General features: G+C 36.0%; 1 long non-coding RNA gene across 1 annotated transcript in view; it reads left to right on the top strand.

The window, feature by feature from the left end:
• The window catches only part of LOC132152441 (uncharacterized), an 8,112-nt gene extending 2,047 nt beyond the window's left edge, over window positions 1-6,065 (top strand). Inside the window, exons 2-6 of the long non-coding RNA XR_009436509.1 lie at window positions 3,610-3,682; window positions 3,792-3,857; window positions 4,691-4,814; window positions 4,925-5,117; window positions 5,885-6,065. This is a non-coding gene — a long non-coding RNA (uncharacterized LOC132152441). The remainder of the gene's footprint in view (window positions 1-3,609; window positions 3,683-3,791; window positions 3,858-4,690; window positions 4,815-4,924; window positions 5,118-5,884) is intronic.
• Window positions 6,066-6,418: the final 353 nt, after the last annotated feature.

Raw genomic sequence — 6,418 nt, 5'->3', positions numbered from 1 at the left:
ATGTATTCCATGTATTCCACCAGATGAGGATCCCATTCAGTGGTGAAACGAAAACACGAAGCGCTTCACAAAACTTATTCGCTTAGCACACCGTTATTTGTGAGTCCCGACAACGTCTGTGCCGTCCGTTCTCCGCGGCTGGCCTTATTGTTAACAGACTAAGGAGCCGACTTTCCCCCAATCATGTTTACATGCCCGTATTTCTTAACAAGAACATTTGAAAGAATAGAAAAAAAGAAAAAAAGATTTGCTGACAGTTTAAAAGTTAAGTGTACAATAGCCTAATTGCTGCAGGCTGCTTTACGTTTTTTCTTTGTTCACTTATTATTATTTTTTTGCTTTTAATCTGTACTTTTATTTGTTTGCACGCATTGTTAAAGGTTTTCAGCTACAAAACACGATGTGTAATGTTCAAGCTTATTGTGTGTAAGCTTGTTCAAAATGACGAAAACAAATGTTGCTGAAAAATGTCTGACTCATTAAACTTAATTTAAATAAACGAATATTCGAGTATTCTTTTTTTGTGAGCTCAAATAGTCGAATGTGATATTTGTGGAAAACACCCATCCCTAGTAAGTCAGTCTTGTATCTAGCAATGTACTACAACTGTTGGAACATGAAAACCCTTTCCAGGGATCTTTAATATGTAAATGATTGTATACTGTAAATATATGAAGGGAGGTATTGGCAAAATCTCACCTGTAGAAAATCACTATGAGAAATACAAGATTAAGAATTTGACTGTGTTATTTAGAATTTTAATTAAAACACATTGGACCTTTTAACCCAGTCAGTGGAATTGTCAGACGGTCCCTTGGGTGCGGTAGCACGTCAATAATTTCTTCAGTTTACATTTTCAGAATATACCTAGATTGTTTTTAACTCATTTTTTTATGTTAATATAAATTGGTTGCATATTGTTAAAACTAATCATGGTATTGATATCTTTGTGTGACTGTCGACTTTATAGACCAGTGGTAATGGAAATCAATTATAAAGAAAATGCAGCGCATTGGATTCTTTTTGATCCCATTTGCTTGCCTGTATATAGTTTGCATAATCCTCAATAAAATCTATTCTGAGATCTGAGGTCTTATATCACAGTATTAATTGACTGAGAAGCGTTACTCGTCATTGGGGAATCCTGGACTGTGACGTGAGGGGATCCCCAGTATTACAGCACAGCGACGCACAAGCCATGACACAAAGTTAGGCAAACTAAACAACCGAAAGCAATATGTGTCTTCCTTAGATGTAATGTTAGTTCTGTAATTCAGCGTTGGGTAAAACACCATTATAATCTCCTTTGAATGGATTGCCATTTTGAAATAAATTTAGTAGCAGAGCTACTGAAAGCGATTTTTTTTGTGCTGCAAATCCATTTATCCTTTGCTGAAATTTCCGCGTCTTCATGGAGAGAGCGCGTCATTGTTTCTTAGCCTCAGGAGCGCTTCTGCCCGAGCACTTTGGAAAAAAGGAGAAAGCGGCGCACATAGCCTTTTCCACGCGTTATTAGGCGCGATATGTGAATGGCCCCTTATTCATTCATTAATTATTTTTTAAATAAATTAAATTATTTTATATATATAACATGCACTTTTTCTTGTTCCGTAACTTGCGTTCATATCCACATCTGTCTGTATATAGTTTGCATCATCAGTAAGATGTGAGTTTGTCTTTAAATCGCTGTCACTGTTAGTGCGCTGAGCCACGTGTTTTCTTTTCTTTAACAGATTTCTGAGGGAAACCGCGTGAAACCTTGAGCGTTCGTTCATATTTTACATCTGCTTAACTGTCTATATAGTTTGCATAATCATCAATAAAATGTCTTCTGAGATCTGAGGTCTTATATCACAGTATTATTTGACTGAGAAGCATTACTCGTCATTGGGGAATCCTGGAGTGTGACGTGAGGGGATCCCCAGTATTACAGCACAGCGACTCACAAGCCATGACACAAAGTTAGGCAAACTAAACAACCGAAAGCAATATATGTCTTCCTTAGATGTAATGTTAGTTCTGTAATTCAGCGTTGGGTAAAACACCATAATAATCTCATTTGAATGCTGCTTACTTGGTAACAGAAAAGAGGTTGAAATAAACATACGCACAATCAGCTTTTCCACATGCCCCGATAATCAAAACTTCTACTTAGCGCTTGCTTAATTTCTGCAGATCAGTTTTTGTAACTGTATTACTTAATCCACCTGTTGCTTTGGCCTTATTTAACAGCCGCTTGCACCACCTGTTGGTGAGCAACTGACAGTAGATAGAGATCATGCCTCTGTGCTCTACTGTTATTCCTGCAGCTCCCGGATGTGAAAGGGCGAATTATCTGCCGAATTTTAACCACTGAATTTGTGGAAGCGAATTTGGAAAGTGAAATAAAATGGACCGAAATTTGCCTGTTGAATATTATACATCGTATTTTTTAACCGATTTAATATTTTGGAAGTGAATTCTGGAACGTGAATATGAATTATTGATTTTTTTATTATGAAAAAGTGTGTGAAATATTTTTAATTGAAATATTCACAGCTTAAACGAACAACTATATTACATTTCAGGACCTAAAGATGCAAGCCCTGGAAATACAAGGCATTAAAATGCAAGAACTGTTAATTCAATGCATTATTTTTTTCAGATAGTGCTATTCGGCATGCTTTTTTGTTTCAAAGACATAAGTCATTATTTTACTTCCATACCTTTCACTCAATGTATCATAGATGCTGAAACCTATGCTTTCATTCTGACTGTAAGAAATAGTTCTCATACTGCTTGCACTGATGTTCTTTTTTTTTCTAATGCAAATTATAAAGTAAAAGTTACAAAAGCAAACAGTCTCGCACTAAAGTTTATTTTACCACATTATTAAAACCGTTTTTTTTTTCTGAAATAAAACAGGTGTCTAAGTTATATAATATAATATAATTAAAGGGTTAGTTCACCCAAAAATGTTATGTCATTAATGACTCACCCTCATGTCGTTCCAAACCAGTAAGACCTCCGTTTATTTTCAGAACACAGTTTAAGATATTTTAGATTTAGTCCGAGAGCTCTCAGTCCCTCCATTGAAACTGTGTGTACGGTATACTGTCCATTAGGGCTGCTCCGATCACGATCGGCCGATCGTTAATGCGCATCTCGTCAGTAAAGCCGGTTCTCTAATCAGCGGTAAATTCCATCAGGTGCGTGATTTCACATAGAGCAGCTGTTACTACACAGAGCCGTTGTTAACTGAGAAGATGCGCAAATAAACGCTGAAAATGAACATGCATTTGCACATCTTCTCAGTTAACAACGGCTAAAAAGCCGTAAAAAGCCCAGAAAGGTAAGAAAAACATCATCAAAGTAGTCCATGTGACATCAGAGGGTCAATTAGAATTTGTTGAAGTATCAAAAATAACAAAAATGCAAACTTTATTCATCATTGTCTTCTCTTCCAGGTCTGTTGTGAGCGCGACTGCTGTGACAGTTGACGTACGATGCTGCTGACATGTTATCTTTGTTATTGGGTGCACCAGAAAACACGTCAGCAGCATTGTGAACATCAATGATATCATAGTGACTGTTTACCGCATTTACTGTGTTTTTTCCCCTTGTAAACAGCCTAAGGCAAAGAAGAAGACAGAAGCTGCCAAAGACGTGTCAATGATGGAGTTGACCAAAAATGATCCAAATGGTAAATTGTTTAATATACCTTTGTACAATAAAAAAAAAAAAAAAAAAAAAAAACACACATTTTATGTTTCCTGTTCATGTGTTCATGTTGAGTTTATCTTGTGTTATAGGTCCTGAAGAAAAAAAATCCTTGCCCCCAAGTGGCAGCGGCAGCAGCATCAGTAGCCTTGGATCAGGTGATGCTTTATGTTTTTAGCAGTGTTTTCTAACTTTCCAAAATTCAAATATTGGAGAGGATAGAGAGAGAAAGAGGCAGTCATAGCAAGAAATGATAAAACATTTAAATAATATTTAATTTGTCTCGGATAAAAGTGTCTGCCAAATGTAAATGTAGTACTTTTGGTTGTATAGCTTTCTGGTTAGTGATGTTGCTGTACATGGTGACATATGATCTTAGAGTCCACAACAGTATTATTAGCCCCACACAAATCACAAATATATCACATTAGGTTGATGGAAGTTGGGGGTGCGATGTTGACAAAAAAGTATATCTCTCTATTTTCTGGGATTTCATCAATAACGATAATTAGATCATATTTTCCTAAATGTGTTATTGTGCTGGTACCTTAAGGACTGATGTGGACAGCTGACTCCTAAAGATTTTAAAACAGAAGATGCATCTGAAGTGACATATAGATGTATTCACACACTGTGAAATGCAGCTCAGAGGGACCTGAATAGTTACAAATGCATAAATAATGTTTTCAAGCATAAAACGTTGAATACTGCTGTTTTAAAAAAAAAAATAATAATGAAACGATGCTTTATATGTTAAATTAAAATTGTCAGTAGGTGGCAGAAAGTCACTTTTTCACTTCATGGCAAATCAAATTTCTAAGTCTTTGTGGATCATCAAGTAAAGGCATACCCTATAATCTCACTGACCTGGATTTAAATGTAGCCTATGACCTTTGATGCATGTCATTCTTTCTTTCTTTCTCTCTCTCTCGCTCTCTCCCTCTCTCCCTATTGATGTTTTTTTGAATTGCTTAAATTGACTTTTTTTAAGGTACAATCTCTAAAGCTGAATTCCTAGAAGCCAAGATCGAATGGCAAGAAAAAAATGATAAATGATCTGGAGCAAGAGCGCAATTTCTTACGTGAGCAAATCCTGATGGGGAAGAAGATATCAAGTGAGTAAATTGAGAGGAACTTGTGTTTGCAAACTTAATTGTATTGAAAACTGAGGTGTCTGTTCATAACAAGTTGATCAATTTCACATCTGTCCACAATTTAATTAAAGGTCAACCAAAAGCAGTTGATTTGGAAGAGAGTGAGAATTCAGGTGCTTCAGCCCATGATGACATTCCTCCATCATCTCCAAATATCAGCGAGTCCTCCGACAGTGATGTAGTTATTTTCAAGACAGAAAACAGAGCACACATGGCCATCAGCATCTGCACCAGTAGCTGGGCCTAGTCGAACTCATATGAGAGGTAAGAATAACATTAATTGATTAAAAGCTGCTAATTTTTCTTTTTTTATTAATGGTGAAGGTTGTTAAAATATTCTTAGAACAAAAGCTGTAGCAAATTCACAGGTATTCAGTTTTACTTATCATTTACATTTTGACATTTTAATTACAAAAAAAAAACAACATTTTAAATACATGTATTTAATCCTTAAAGGTGCAAGGATTGCAGATCACAATTTTCTCAGTAGAAATCGCATTTCCCCCTTTTGGAGCCAGTGCCTATTGTACTATTAACCACACATTATATAAACAGGTTATCCCTACAAAATATTTTTTACTTGATTTAAATGAGAAGTGGCAGTTGTTGCATCATAGTCTTATGGACAAATCTTACCAATCTGTAGAATAATAATAATAAAAAAACATACTCGTATTATATCTTACAACTTCACTCATACACTTCCATATGATTTCACTACATTCCAGTGAGATTGGTTACATTTAATTTTACTGTAAAAATTGCTTTACACTTCATACCATAAAACACTACTTCCTCTTCCTGCCCCCTTCTCCTACTTATAAATTATTGTAGGTGTTTAGTTTTAGGGAAGGGGTAAGGTCACAACCTCGGCCGGTACTTTTGATTGGGCTGAGGCTGGGATTTAGTGGGTTTGAATTGAAAGTATTTGATGAACGTATACTATGTGCAGAGAGCATTCGCTCAATTTCATTAACTAATTTTTGACTGAGGTGTTTTTTAACGGTAAAATTTTATTTATTTTTTTTCAGTCAAAGGACCAGCTGAGGTCATCCGTAGATATAAAAAAGTCCTGAAAACTTTCAGCCGTGTCCGCACAATGACAGAAGCCTTCAGGGCAAACGGTGTGGATCGTGGAACTATCAAGATGACGGCTCCAATTGCAGAGCTCCACATAGTGGACCCAGAAACCTACAAAAGCCTGAAGTTCGATCCTGCATTAAGACCTGGGGGTGAAAACTTTTGGAATTTGAAGATCAAGGTAAATTGTACTTAATTTGTGTACCGGGAAACATGCAAGTATCTTCTGTTGCTTACGAAGGGCAGAACTAAATGAAAAAAAAAAATATTTCAACAAAATAAGACAAATTTGGCCATCTTCACCGTGTTCAAAAGTTTTCACCCTCCAAATCTTAATGCATCTTGTTTCCTTCTGGAGCATCAGTGAATGTTTGAATCTTTTTAAATAGTTGTGTTTGAGTCCCTCAAATGTCCTCAGTGTGATAAGATGTATCTCAAAATCATAAAGTCACTGCTGGAAAGGGTTCAAATATGCAAAGATGCTG

Source organism: Carassius carassius, chromosome 11 (genome assembly GCF_963082965.1).
Source record: "Carassius carassius chromosome 11, fCarCar2.1, whole genome shotgun sequence".
NCBI classification, from domain to species: Eukaryota; Metazoa; Chordata; class Actinopteri; order Cypriniformes; family Cyprinidae; genus Carassius; species Carassius carassius.
Note: the sequence above shows the minus strand (reverse complement) of the source record. Positions and strands in the feature narration are given on the sequence as shown.